We start from the raw sequence: 14,959 nt of genomic DNA on the forward strand, positions 1-14,959 counted from the left end.
ACATTCACACTGAAGGCATCAAAACTATGAATTAACACATGTGGAATTATATACTTATCAAAAAAGTGTGAAACAACTGAAATTATGTCTTATATTCTAGGTTCTTCAAAGTAGCCACATTTTGTTTTGATGACTGCTTTGCACATTCTTGGCATTCTCTTGATGAGCTTCAAGAGGTAGTCACTGGGAATGGTCTTCCAACAATCTTGAAGGAGTTCCCAGAGACACTTAGCACGTGTTGGCCCTTTTGCCTTCACTCTGCGGTCCAGCTCACCCCAAACCATCTCGATTGGGTTCAGGTCTGGTGACTGTGGAGGCCAGGTCATCTGGCGTAGCACCCCATCACTCTCCTTCTTGGTCAAATAGCCTTACACAACCTGGAGGAGCAGCAGTGGCGGATGGGAGTATTCATCAGCCGCTCTTGCACTGTAAGCAAATAATTAAAAAAAAAAACCTGCTTGTGTTCCCCTGTATTATTGATAACCAGTCAGGCAAAAGTCACAGTTGGGGGCTGCAAATAGCAGCCCGTAGCTGCCCAGAAAAGGCACATCTGTTAGATGCAGCAATTCTCGTGCTTTGCCTGGCTCTTCCCACTTGCCCTGTAGCGGTGGCAAGTGGGGTTAAAATTTGTGGTGCCACCTTTGTAATAAGAAACCTATCAATTACTAATCCTATAGCTGTCTTGTAAATAAAGGCAAAGCCAGACTAAAGTCTTTTAATAGAACTAAAGCAAAACATAGTTTTCCATTTTATTTAAAATTAACAAACACAGTTACACTCACCTAACGCCTACGGCACCAAACCCTCGTTCTTCTGTAATAAAACTAAAATAAAAAAACAATATCCCTCACCTGTCGGTCATTCTGTCCCATGCCATAATCCATGTCTGGGGGAGAAATAGTTTTCAAAATGTGACCGTCCAGGCTGAGAACCATTGGATTAATAATGGATAGGTGTCTTATAGATCAAAGGTGACATCAACCCCACAAATATTAACCCCACTAGCGACCACTACAAGGCAAGTAGGAAGAGCAGGGCAAAGCTCCAAAATTGATGCATCTAATAGACGTACCTTTTCTGAGCAGCTGTGGGCTGCTATTTTTAGGCTGGGGGAAGGGCAAATTTCCATGGCCCCTTACCAGCCTGAGAATACCAGCCTACCAGCCCCCAGCTGTCTGCTTTAGCAACGCTGGTTGTCAAAAATAGGGGGATCCCACAGTGGTTTTTTTAATGATTTATTTAAATAATTAAAAAATACAGCATGGAGACACCTCTATTATTGATAACTAGCCTTGCTGAAGCTGACAGCTGAGGGTTGCAGCCCCTGGCTGGTTAACAAAAATACAGGGGAAGCCATGACTTTTTTTTAAATTATTTATTTACAGCACAGATGGCGGCTAGTGAAGACTCCCATCAGCTGTTATTAGCGGCAGCAGGTGTCGGATGATGGAAGCAGTTGTCCCATCAGCTGACACCAGTGACCGGAGTTAACTTTATACCTCTGATCACAGCTGAGTGTTCACGCTGTCTTTTGACAGCATGGTAACTGCTGTTCTCTGACGGGCGGTGATGATTTCACTGCCGATCAGAAGCGATGCATGCATATGACAGCATGACAAACACCCGGTGAGCAGGCAGCCGAAACCGAACAGTAACGCAGACTTCCTGGTGAAGTCCGTGTTCGGTGTGCATCCCCGAACTGTAGGTGTTTGGTACGGATGCCAAACTTTACTGTTTGGGTTCGCCCATCTCTCTTGAGCTGTGTGACTGCGATCTCTGTTATGACCTGGTGGTCAGGACAATAATGGACCTGGTGTTTAAGAGCACACGGAATGACCTGATAGTTACTGATAATAAGGACGAGCTCTGGGACATGGGAACTCTGCTGACCGCAATCCCTAAACCTATCAAACACACTAGAAATAGCCGTGGATTGCGCCTAACGCTCCCTATGCAACTCGGCACAGCCTAAGAAACTAGCTAGCCCTGAAGATAGAAAAATAAAGCCTACCTTGCCTCAGAGAAATTCCCCAAAGGAAAAGGCAGCCCCCCACATATAATGACTGTGAGTAAAGATGAAAATACAAACACAGAGATGAAATAGATTTAGCAAAGAGAGGCCCGACTTACTGAACAGACCGAGGATAGGAAAGGTTACTTTGCGGTCAGCACAAAAACCTACAAAAAGACCACGCAGAGGGCGCAAAAAGACCCTCCGCACCGACTCACGGTGCGGAGGCGCTCCCTCTGCGTCCCAGAGCTTCCAGCAAGCAAGACAACAAATTAAATAGCAAGCTGGACAGAAAAAATAGCAAACCAAAGAAATACAAGCTGGAACTTAGCTTCTGATGGGAAGACAGGTCACAAGAACGATCCAGGAGTGAACAGACCAATACTGGAACATTGACAGGTGGCATGGAGCAAAGATCTAAGTGGAGTTAAATAGAGCAGCAGCTAACGAATTAACCTCGTCACCTGTGAAACTCAGAAACACCCACCAGAGGAAGTCCATGGACAGAACCAGCCGAAGTACCATTCATGACCACAGGAGGGAGCCCGACAACAGAATTCACAACAGTACCCCCCCTTGAGGAGGGGTCACCGAACCCTCACCAGAGCCCCCAGGCCAACCAGGATGAGCCAAATGAAAGGCACGAACCAGATCGGCAGCATGAACATCAGAGGCAAAAACCCAGGAATTATCTTCCTGACCATAACCCTTCCACTTGACCAGGTACTGGAGTTTCCGTCTCGAAACACGAGAATCCAAAATCTTTTCCACCACATACTCCAACTCCCCCTCAACTAACACCGGGGCAGGAGGATCAATGGATGGAACCACTGGCGCCACGTATCTCCGCAATAACGACCTATGGAACACATTATGGATGGCAAAAGAAGCAGGAAGGGCCAAACGAAATGACACAGGATTGATAACCTCAGAAATCCTATACGGACCAATGAAACGAGGCTTAAATTTAGGAGAGGAAACCTTCATAGGAACATAACGAGATGACAACCAAACCAAATCCCCAACACGAAGTCGGGGACCCACACAGCACCGGCGGTTAGCGAAACGTTGAGCCTTCTCCTGGGACAATGTCAAATTGTCCACCACATGAGTCCAAATCTGCTGCAACCTATCCACCACAGTATCTACACCAGGACAGTCTGAAGACTCAACCTGCCCTGAAGAGAAACGAGGATGGAAACCAGAATTGCAGAAAAACGGCGAAACCAAAGTAGCCGAGCTGGCCCGATTATTAAGAGCGAACTCAGCCAACGGCAAAAAGGACACCCAATCATCCTGATCAGCAGAAACAAAGCATCTCAGATATGTTTCCAAAGTTTGATTAGTTCGTTCGGTTTGGCCATTTGTCTGAGGATGGAAAGCCGAGGAAAAAGACAAATCAATGCCCATCCTAGCACAAAAGGATCGCCAAAACCTTGAAGCAAACTGGGAACCTCTGTCAGAAATGATGTTCTCCGGGATACCATGCAAACGAACCACATGCTGGAAAAATAATGGCACCAAATCAGAGGAGGAAGGCAATTTAGACAAAGGTACCAAATGGACCATCTTAGAAAAGCGATCACAAACCACCCAAATGACCGACATCTTTTGAGAGACGGGGAGATCCAAAATAAAATCCATAGAAATATGCGTCCAGGGCCTCTTCGGGACCGGCAAGGGCAAAAGCAACCCACTGGCACGAGAACAGCAGGGCTTAGCCCGAGCACAAGTCCCACAGGACTGCACAAAAGAACGCACATCCCGTGAGAAAGACGGCCACCAGAAGGATCTAGCCACCAAATCTCTGGTACCAAAGATTCCAGGATGCCCAGCCAACACCGAACAATGAATCTCAGAGATAACTCTACTAGTCCATCTATCAGGGACAAACAGTTTCTCCGCTGGGCAACGGTCAGGTCTATCAGCCTGAAATTTTTGCAGCACCCGCCGCAAATCAGGGGAGATGGCAGACAAAATTACCCCCTCTTTGAGAATACCCGCCGGCTCAGGAACACCCGGAGAGTAAGGCACAAAACTCCTTGACAGGGCATCAGCCTTCACATTCTTAGAGCCTGGAAGGTACGAAACCACAAAATCAAAACAGGAGAAAAATAATGACCATCGAGCCTGTCTCGGATTCAACCGTTTGGCAGACTCAAGATAAGTCAAATTCTTGTGATCTGTCAAGACCACCACGCGATGCTTGGCTCCTTCCAGCCAATGACGCCACTCCTCGAATGCCCACTTCATGGCCAACAATTCACGATTACCAACATCATAGTTACGCTCAGCAGGCGAAAACTTTCTAGAAAAGAAAGCACATGGCTTCATCACCGAGCCCTCAGAACTTATTTGCGACAAAACAGCCCCTGCTCCAATCTCAGAAGCATCAACCTCAACCTGAAACGGAAGCGAAACATTTGGCTGGCACAACACAGGGGCAGAAGAAAAACGACGCTTCAACTCCTGAAAAGTCTCTACAGCCGCAGAAGACCAATTGACCACATCAGCACCCTTCTTGGTCAAATCAGTCAACGGTTTAGCAACAGTAGAAAAATTACCGATGAAGCGCCGATAAAAATTAGCAAAGCCCAGGAACTTTTGCAGGCTCTTCACAGATGTCGGCTGAGTCCAATCGTAAATGGCCTGGACTTTAACAGGGTCCATCTCGATAGTAGAAGGGGAAAAAAATGAACCCCAAAAATGAAACCTTCTGAACTCCAAAGAGACACTTTGACCCCTTCACAAACAAGGAATTCGCACGAAGGACCTGTAACACCATTCTGACCTGCTTCACATGAGACTCCCAATCATCCGAAAAGACCAAAATATCATCCAAATACACAATCAGGAATTTATCCAGGAACTCTCGGAAGATGTCATGCATAAAGGATTGAAATACTGATGGAGCATTGGAAAGCCCGAATGGCATAACCAGGTACTCAAAATGGCCCTCGGGCGTATTAAATGCTGTTTTCCATTCATCGCCCTGTTTAATACGCACAAGATTATACGCCCCTCGAAGATCTATCTTGGTGAACCAACTAGCCCCTTTAATACGAGCAAACAAATCAGACAGCAACGGCAAAGGATACTGAAATTTGACTGTAATTTTATTAAGAAGGTGGTAATCAATACAAGGTCTCAAAGAACCATCCTTCTTGGCCACAAAAAAGAACCCTGCTCCTAACGGTGATGACGACGGGCGAATATGGCCTTTCTCCAAGGATTCCTTTATATAACTCCGCATAGCGGCATGTTCTGGCACAGATAAATTGAACAATTGGCCCTTAGGAAACTTACTACCAGGAATCAAATTAATTGCACAATCGCAATCCCTATGAGGAGGTAGGGCACTGGCTTTGGGCTCATCAAATACATCCCGATAATCCGACAAAAACTCTGGAACTTCAGAAGGAGTGGAAGACGAAATAGACAAAAATGGAACATCACCATGTACCCCCTGGCAACCCCAGCTGGACACAGACATAGATTTCCAGTCCAATACTGGATTATGAACCTGTAGCCATGGCAACCCCAAAACGACCACATCATGCAGGTTATGCAACACCAGAAAGCGGATACCCTCCTGATGTGCAGGAGCCATGCACATGGTCAATTGGGTCCAATACTGAGGCTTATTCTTGGCCAAAGGCGTAGCATCAATTCCTCTCAATGGAATAGGATACTGCAAGGGCTCCAAGAAAAAACCACAGCGCCTAGCATACTCCAAGTCCATCAAATTCAGGGCAGCGCCTGAATCCACAAATGCCATAACAGAATAGGATGACAAAGAGCAAATCAGAGTAACAGACAATAGAAATTTAGACTGTACCGTACCAATGGTGGCAGACCTAGCGAACCGCTTAGCGCGCTTAGGACAATCGGAGATAGCATGAGTGGAATCACCACAGTAAAAACATAGCCCATTCCGACGTCTGTGTTCTTGCCGTTCAGCTCTGGTCAAAGTCCTATCACATTGCATAGGCTCAGGCCCATGCTCAGATAGTACCGCCAAATGGTGCACAGCTTTACGCTCACGCAAGCGTCGATCGATCTGAATGGCCAAGGACATAGACTCATTCAGACCAGCAGGCATGGGAAACCCCACCATGACATCCTTAAGGGCTTCAGAGAGACCCTTTCTGAAGATTGCTGCCAGGGCACATTCATTCCACTGAGTGAGCACAGACCACTTTCTAAACTTCTGACAATATATCTCCGCTTCATCCTGACTCTGACACAGAGCCAGCAAGATTTTCTCTGCCTGATCCACTGAATTAGGTTTGTCATAAAGCAATCCAAGCGCCAGGAAAAACGCATCAACATCACGCAATGCCGAATCTCCTGGCGCAAGGGAAAATGCCCAGTCTTGAGGGTCACCACGTAACAAAGAAATAATGATCTTTACTTGTTGAACAGGGTCACCTGAGGAGCGAGGTTTCAAGGCAAGAAACAATTTACAATTATTTTTGAAATTCAAGAACTTAGATCTATCACCAAAAAACAAATCAGGAATTGGAATCCTAGGCTCTGACATCGGATTCTGAACCACAAAATCTTGAATGTTTTGTATCCTTGTAGTAAGATTATCCATCCAAGAGGACAGACCTTGAATGTCCATGTTTACACCAGTGTCCTGAACCACCCAGAGGTAAAGGGGAAAATAGAGACAAAACACACTGCAAAGAAAAAAAAATGGTCTCAGAACTTCTCTTATCCCTCTATTGAGATGCATTAGTACTTTGGGCCACCTGTACTGTTATGACCTGGTGGTCAGGACAATAATGGACCTGGTGTTTAAGAGCACACGGAATGACCTGATAGTTACTGATAATAAGGACGAGCTCTGGGACGTGGGAACTCTGCTGACCGCAATCCCTAAACCTATCAAACACACTAGAAATAGCCGTGGATTGCGCCTAACGCTCCCTATGCAACTCGGCACAGCCTAAGAAACTAGCTAGCCCTGAAGATAGAAAAATAAAGCCTACCTTGCCTCAGAGAAATTCCCCAAAGGAAAAGGCAGCCCCCCACATATAATGACTGTGAGTAAAGATGAAAATACAAACACAGAGATGAAATAGATTTAGCAAAGAGAGGCCCGACTTACTGAACAGACCGAGGATAGGAAAGGTTACTTTGCGGTCAGCACAAAAACCTACAAAAAGACCACGCAGAGGGCGCAAAAAGACCCTCCGCACCGACTCACGGTGCGGAGGCGCTCCCTCTGCGTCCCAGAGCTTCCAGCGAGCAAGACAACAAATTAAATAGCAAGCTGGACAGAAAAAATAGCAAACCAAAGAAATACAAGCTGGAACTTAGCTTCTGATGGGAAGACAGGTCACAAGAACGATCCAGGAGTGAACAGACCAATACTGGAACATTGACAGGTGGCATGGAGCAAAGATCTAAGGGGAGTTAAATAGAGCAGCAGCTAACGAATTAACCTCGTCACCTGTGAAACTCAGAAACACCCACCAGAGGAAGTCCATGGACAGAACCAGCCGAAGTACCATTCATGACCACAGGAGGGAGCCTGACAACAGAATTCACAACAGATCTCCAAGGCATATTAATTTAGACACTGCCTGATTGCAGTGAGCCATGGCTGTGCTGTACAGAGGTGGGGGAGATTTGTCCTGCAAGCCTTGGTGGTTCAGATATGTTGATGAGGGTCTGTATTCTGCTCAGACCCTTCTTCATCAGGCCCTGGATCCAACATGAAAAAATTGTGGACATCAGTGCAGATGCTTTCCTCCTTTGGATTCTGTGGTTCTTTGGAGCAGACCTCTGATGCTCATGGAATAGAATGTGTAAACAGAATGGCCCATTTGAGGTCCCCCACAATCAGTTGGATGTTTGGAAATTTTGGATGCGGAGGTAAACAAGGGTGATTGGGGTGCCACCAATGAGGATTGTAATGTGTGCGATTTTAAGGTGGAGGAAGAGGAGGTGAGGTCACTTGATGCAGTGCTTACCATCCACTGGAGCACATTCTCTTTCTGAGCCTCATCTACAAGGCATACCGCTGTGCAGCTGCCAAACAAGGGGAGTCGAGTAGGCCGGCAATTAACAGATGTTGTCAGTGGTCTTTGGATAGGACGAGATGGTGTTTGATCAGTTGAGCTTTCAGTCACATTAACGTTGAGCACTATGCCTATTCCCCCTTCCACCATGACCTCTTTTTTTCCCACTCATGTTCTAAGTAGCCTTCCCCTCTTGTACCCTGCTGTTTTACAACTTTAGGCCCACAGCTGTCAGTCACCTCTCACTAAATGAATAATCACTATTTGTTTTCTTAGATAGTGTGCCTGAGCAACACTGTTATGCTTAAGTGGAAATCTGGCCCTCTGATTTGCCGCTGAAACTCAGTTTTATCACAAATGATTTGGAGTAATAATAATAATAATCTTTATTTATATAGCGCCAACATATTCCGCAGCGCTTTACAGTTTAACAATTTCAAACACAAAAGTCATAAGTAACAACGTTAACAATACAATAATTAAAGCAAAATAAGACGACCCTGCTCGTGAGAGCTTACAATCTACAATGAGGTGGGGGAGATGCAAAGTACAGGTGTGTATTTACAATGATGTATTTACAAGGATGGTCCAGCCATCTTCAGGGGTTGGGGAATAGATGGGGATAGTGAATGGGCTACACACACACACACACACACACACATAAAATTACTTTGATTAGTGAACGTGATAGGCCGCTCTGAACAAATGTGTTTTGAGGAGCTAATTGAGCCTCATGGCTGCACCACTATATTAGGCCTAACAATTTTTACGTGGAAATCTGGCTTTCTAAGTTGCCACTGAAACACAGTTTAGGCACAAACTATTTGAAATGGCTTATTGGCCCTCCAGGCTGCAATCCCAATATTTGCCATAACGATTTCAAAGTGGAAATCTGGCCATCTGATTTGCCACAGAAACACAATTTTAGCACAAACATTTGTAGTTGCTAATTGGGCCTCTTGACCGCACCACTATATTAGTCCTAACAATTTTCAAGTGGAAATCTGGCCTTCCAATTTTCAACTGAAACAGTTTTAACACAAATGATTTGAAGTAGGTAATTTGGCATCGTGGCTGCACCACTTTATTAGGCCTAACGATTTTTAGGTGGAAATCTGTCCTTCTAATTTGCCACTGAAACACAGTTTTAGCCCAAATGATTTGAAGAAGATAATTGGCCCTCCATGCTGCCACCCATTATTAGTCCTAACGTTTTTTAAGTGGAAATCTGGTCTTCTGCTTTGCCACTGAAAAACTATTTTAGCACAAAAGATTTGGAATTGCTAATTGGCCTCATGGCTGCACCACTATATTAGGCCTAACGATTTTTAGGTGGAAATCTGGCCTTCTGATTTGCACTGAAACACAGTTTTAGCCTAAACGATTTGAAGAAGATAATTGGCGCTCCAGGCTGCAACCCAATATTTTTCCTAATGATTTTTAAATGGAAATCTGTCCTTCTGATTTGCCACTGAAACACAGTTTTAGCACAAACGATTTGGAGTAGGTAATTTGGCCTTGTGGCTGCACCACTATATTTGGCCTAATGATTTTTCAGTATAAGTTTGGCCTTCTGATTTGTCACTGAAACACAGTTTTATCACAAACGATTTGGAGTAGCTAATTAGGCCTCATGGCTACAACCCAACATTAGCGATAAACGAACGTGCTCGCCACTACTCGTTACTCGCCCAGTTATCACTATGCTCGGTGTACTTGGCGAGCACCGAGTATTTCCGGGATTATTCGGCGGGAGCTCGGGTCTCCGCCCTGCAATTTTGGTGCTCTTCAGAGCGCCAATGGCAATGCAGGGATTGTCAGCCATGCACTGTAATGCCGCAGCCATCTTTGTTGCTGTATTACAGTGATTGGCTGGCCTATAAGAGACCTGGGGCCACCCTGCTCGCCCCATTCTGCTCCGGACTTAGCGAGTGTAGGGGGAGCTGCTGCTGAGATAGGGTCAGAATTGTCCTGTTAATAGTTACCGTAGTTCTGCAACTGTTCAGTCCACAACTCCTGAGAAACCAACAGTCCTTTTAGGGCTAATTCAGGGGTCACAAGATTGCAGAAAGTTATTGAAATCGAAGCAAGTGCAAAGCTACCTTTTATTTTTGGGCCCAGACACCAGATGTGAGTGCGCCAAAAAAACTATTTTTTTCTTTTTTTGTATGTCATAGCCAACTTGTTGACACAATTTAGTTGTGCCCAAAAAAATCAAGGCCACGTTTAGATCAGTCTGTTATCTGAGGCTAGCCTTGTTCCACTCTTTTTTTGCTATTTAAAAATTCTCCAAAACCCCCTTCAAAATTATGCAGTCTGTTATGTCAGGCTGAGGCCTGTTGTATCTGTGGTGGAAAAATCGTAGCTTCGCAGGCATAAGTTTCATAGTTTGTCTGCTAGCGTTGTACTCATATTTATTTTTTTGCCAAATTTCACATGCAAGAGAAAAAAAATTACACAGTCTGTTATCTGTGGCTGTGGCCTGGTGTATCGGTGGTGGAAAAATCGTAGTTTCGCATCCATGAGTATCAGAGTTCTGTCTGCTAGCCTTGCTCCACTTTTTTTTTAATTCTCTAAACCCCCCCCCCAAAAAAAAAGTTTATACAGTCTGTTATGTCAGGCTGAGGCCTGTTGTATCTGTGGTGGAAAAATCTTAGCTTCGCAGGCATAAGTTTCATAGTTCAGTTGTACTCATATTTAATTTTTTGCCAAATTTCACATGCAAGAGAAAAAAAATTAGACGGTCTGTTATCTGTGGGTGCTGTCTGGTGTATTGTGGTGGAAAAATCGTAGTTTCGAAGGCATGTTTATTGAATAAAAAATCATTAGAGCAGATTCTTCTAATTCCTAAAAATTGGCCAGTGGGTATTCCATTTACCAGTGGACGAGGGTGTGAAGATGATGCCTTGCATTCGGCCTAGTTTTTAATAAGGCCTTCAGCAATGTCTCCTCATTCTCCACCACTAGATCACCAGGCTTAACGTATTCTGTGCCGCTACAGGCAGTCCAATTTTTGGCAAGGGTGTCTATGATGCCCATAGTATATTTTTAAAAAATGTATCCCCCTTGGGGAAATGTTTTTCAGAGCATGCACTGCGTGTATGGGCATTACAAGTCTAGGAGACACACTCCTTTACATTGGGCCTAGTTTTTCATGAGGCCTTCAGCAATGTCTCCTCATTCTCCACCACTAGATCACCATGCTTAACGTGTTTTGTGATGCTACAGGCAGTAAAATTTTTGCATTTTTGACAAGCCTGTCTATGACATCCATAAAAGATTTTTAAAAAAGGTACCCCCCATGGTGAAATGTTTCTCAGCCCATGCACTTCGTGTATGGTGGTTACAAGCTTAGTAGACCCGCTCCTTATCATTGGGCCTAGTTTTTAATGAAGCCTTTCTCCACCTCTCATCATTTTCCACCACTAGGTCACCAAGGTTCACGTGTTCCGTGCTGCTGCAGACAGTCAATTTTTTGGCAAAGGTGTCTGTGATCCCAACTAAATATTTTTTTACCCCCATGGGAAAGTGTTTGTCAGCCCATACACTTAGTTTATGGGCATTACAAATCTAGGAGACACGCTCCTTAACATTGGGCCTAGTTTTTAATGAGGCCTTCCTCCACCTCTCATCATTTTCCACCACTTGATAACCAGGGTTCACGTTTTCCGTGCTGCTACAGTACCTTTGTTTTTGGCAAAGGTGTCTGTGATCCCCATTAAATATTTTTAAAAAATTTACCCCCCATGGGGAAATGTTTGTCAGCACATACACTTAGTGTATGGGCATTACATGTCTGGGAGACACACTCCTTTGTAATGGGAGAGCTTTTTCATGAGGCTCTCCTCCATGTTTCTTCCAAAGGGGATTGGGGTGTGTGCAAATTTGGGTCAAGGCGGAACTTGCATTCAATGCATAAGGAAACAGTATGGCAGGACCAACTGAAGAATGTGAAGTGGGTTTTCTTGTGGCCATCTAGTACCTGGGTTCAAAGGCTTATTGGGGTACATATGACTTGATAGCAGAGCAGGCCTTGCAGGTAATACATAAGAAAACAGTATGGCAGGACCAACTGAAGAATGTAAAGTGGCTTTTCCTGTGGTTATCCAGTACCTGGGTTCAGAGGCTTATTGGGGTGCATATGACTTGATAGCAGGGCAGGCCTTGCAGGTAATACATAAGAAAACAGTATGGCAGGACCGACTGAAGAATGTAAAATGGCTTTTCCTGTGGGCATCCAGTACCAGGGTTCAAAGGTTTATTGGGGTGCATATGACTTGATAGCAGGGCAGGCCTTGGATTCAATGCAACATTTTTTCAGGAATCCCTCCTGTACCTCTCGTGAAAGGGGTATTGGGGTGTGTTGTAATTGTTGGCAGCCCAGCCACTCACTTCATAGGCAATAACAGCATAGGAGACCCACTGTTTAATAATGGCACTTTAAGAATATTAATGCCGCCTGATGCCCCTCTAAAAATAGGCTTTGAGACTTTAAGACTGAGTCCCTTCATAAATTAAATAAGATGTGTCTCCTTATATGTCACACACCACATGGCCAGCTAGGGTTGTTAAATCTTAAAAATACATTTCCTAGTGAATGCATTTGCATTGGCTGATAGCAATGTAAAAGTTGAAAAACGCATCAAAAACTCTGCGTGTGAACATAGCCCAAGTGGTGAAGGAACATTTTAGTCTAGGGTTAATTATTTTGCCTTATATACATATACATATATATCCTGGAAAGGATGTACCTTAACATATTTCCCAGCAAAATCCATTTTGGTTTAGTTTTTGTATGTTTTTTTGTGCACCTGTAAAAATGGCGTGAAACTCTGACAACATTGCTGACAGCTATGACCTTGGAGTCAGAAATGCTTCCAAGGGCGATCCCCATGATGTTCCCATGTCACTTGAGCACTATTTTTCCATCATTTTCAGATTTTTTTTAGACCTTAAAAGGACCCCCGGGGGGATTGTGGTAAAAATACTCGGGTTTCCCATAGAGTTACATTGGGCTCATTGCTCGGGTCGAGTACCCGAGTATTCCAATTTGCTCGACCCGAGCAACGAGCATCTGAGATTTTAGTGCTCGCTCATCACCACCCAACATTAGTCCTAACAATTTTTAAGTGGAAATCTGGCCTTCTGATTTGCCACTGAAGCACAGTTTATGCACAAACTTTTTGAAATAGCTTATTGGCCCTTCAGGCTGCAATCTCAATATTTGCCATAACAATATTTAAGTGGAAATCTGTCCTTCTGTTTTGCCACAGATACACAGTTTTAGCACAAACATTTGGAGTTGTTAATTAGGCCACGTGACTGCACCACTATATTAGACTCCTAACAATTTTTAACTAGTAATCTGGCTTTCTGATTTGCCACTGAAACACCATTTTATCACAAATGACTGGAGTAAATAACTGGGCCTCATGTCTGCAACCCAATATTAGTCCTAATGATTTTTAAATGGATAACTCGCCTTCTGCTTTGCCACTGAAACACAGTTTTAATTAAAACGATTTTGAGTTGCAAATGAGGGTTTTGGAGACTGCCACACAGTTTTTACATGCTTCGATGATGGAAGATCTATTTCACATAGGACAAGTTCACTTTCAGCAGCACCAGCACTAGCACAAGAGCGACCTCTCTGCCCTGTGACACTGAGCAAATGGCACCAGCAAATCAGGATTATATGGCCATGGACATGTGACTTTGGCAGCCAAACACAGAAGACCTTGTGTCATGATATTATGGATGGTTTCTGCACCCTGAGTGATTGCCGGAATCAAAGTTAAGAGAAAAAAAAGTACGCGCCGCACCTATAATCTCTTCAGACGCTCCTCTAAGCTCTGCACTCTCCTCACCTCATCAAACACTTCAACAAACTAGTACGAAAGCATTAGTGGAAACACGATGATTTACCGAAATGTGATTGACTTTTGCTGACTGTGAGTAAAAATGCTTGTGAAAGTGAACAGGAATCCAAACGTGCTACGTTCGTGCCGATTTTGAGATTGGCGAACGTTTTCCGAACACGTTTGCTCATCTCTATTCACAGGTATACGGTATATTGTGAATGACACTTCCATTCCACAGATACACTCCTGTGTGATCCAGCTAGTCTGATTTGAAGTCATATGAATCAGAAGCGTAGCAGAGGGGCACTGGAAACTGGTGAAGATGGAATAAGTAAATATTTTAATGCACATGATTTACATTAAAGACATGTTTGAAAAGGGCTATGCGATAACACTTTGGTGAAGGGAATGCTTCTTTAATCCAGTATTCTTGTCTTCCCGGTATTGATGGTTCGTGCAGTATTTCATCTTTATTAGACCTGTCTCACCCTAGCACAAACTTGAAAATATCATTTTGCATTTAAAATGACAAGCAATTGAGTAAGTCACCTATTCAACCTGGTAGGAAATGTTCAGACCATGGTAAAAAAAAAGATTCACATGTGCCATATATTGTATATATTTCATTTATTTTATATATTCCTCCCATCTGTATGGATGCACATCATTGAGATAATATATTTGATTTTAAGTATCACACAGAATGTATACAATTAGCCTTTCATGTGAAACACATAATTCTATTCACATAAAACAATTGTGCACAATAGTTGGAGGATGGCAAACTTTTAACCTACAAAGTGAAAAAGAAAACATCAGCTGCGTCCTATCCCTATACAGCAATGAATCATGAAACATTCCTGGTAAACTCATCATGTCCCCATGGAAACCATATCTTTTGAGAAGGAAGAAAATGGCATGTATATGACATGCAAAGCTGCAGTTTTGCTTGGATTCTTTCCTGATATTGAGTTCAAAGATTTTTTTCAGGTATCATGCAAGAAAGCATAAGAAAATCCAATGCCTGGGAGATAAGTAAAGCCAGTTGTAGATGC

Source organism: Ranitomeya imitator, chromosome 3, assembly GCF_032444005.1.
Source record: "Ranitomeya imitator isolate aRanImi1 chromosome 3, aRanImi1.pri, whole genome shotgun sequence".
In the NCBI taxonomy this organism is placed as follows: domain Eukaryota; kingdom Metazoa; phylum Chordata; class Amphibia; order Anura; family Dendrobatidae; genus Ranitomeya; species Ranitomeya imitator.